This window comes from Aplysia californica, unplaced genomic scaffold, assembly GCF_000002075.1.
Source record: "Aplysia californica isolate F4 #8 unplaced genomic scaffold, AplCal3.0 scaffold00840, whole genome shotgun sequence".
Classification (NCBI taxonomy): domain Eukaryota; kingdom Metazoa; phylum Mollusca; class Gastropoda; order Aplysiida; family Aplysiidae; genus Aplysia; species Aplysia californica.
The window spans coordinates 287,843-288,297 of NW_004798110.1; positions in this window are offsets into that span (position 1 = coordinate 287,843).

Consider the following 455-nt stretch of genomic DNA (forward strand, 5'->3'; position numbering starts at 1 on the left):
GGGGGGGCAAAAAGGCAAAAAGAACAGAGAAAAAGGGAGGAAGTAAGAAGAAAGAATCGTATTATACACAAACTAAAAAAGCATCCGTATAACTGCCTATGCGCATGTGTAGGAGCATTAAAGTCATTTAGGCATCTGACATATCTGTGGGCATCTGTCACTCTACACTCCACGAACAGTGAGTATACTTATAGTATAACATCCTTATGTTGTCATGATCATTCAAGAGGCGAAACCCCTGAATATAATGTCCGTCTCTAGTTTTGTTTCAGTTACATTTTTACGGCATTTGCAACTCAACTAGGTCATATAAGTGCCGCAGATTGGAGGTGTTACAAAGAATAACAAACACCAAAAAGGAAGAGGAGCTATAAGGACGATAAATTTTCTGTTTTTGTAAGTGTTTTACGGCACTTGCAACACATTAAGGTCACAAGTGCCGAAAATTAGATGTG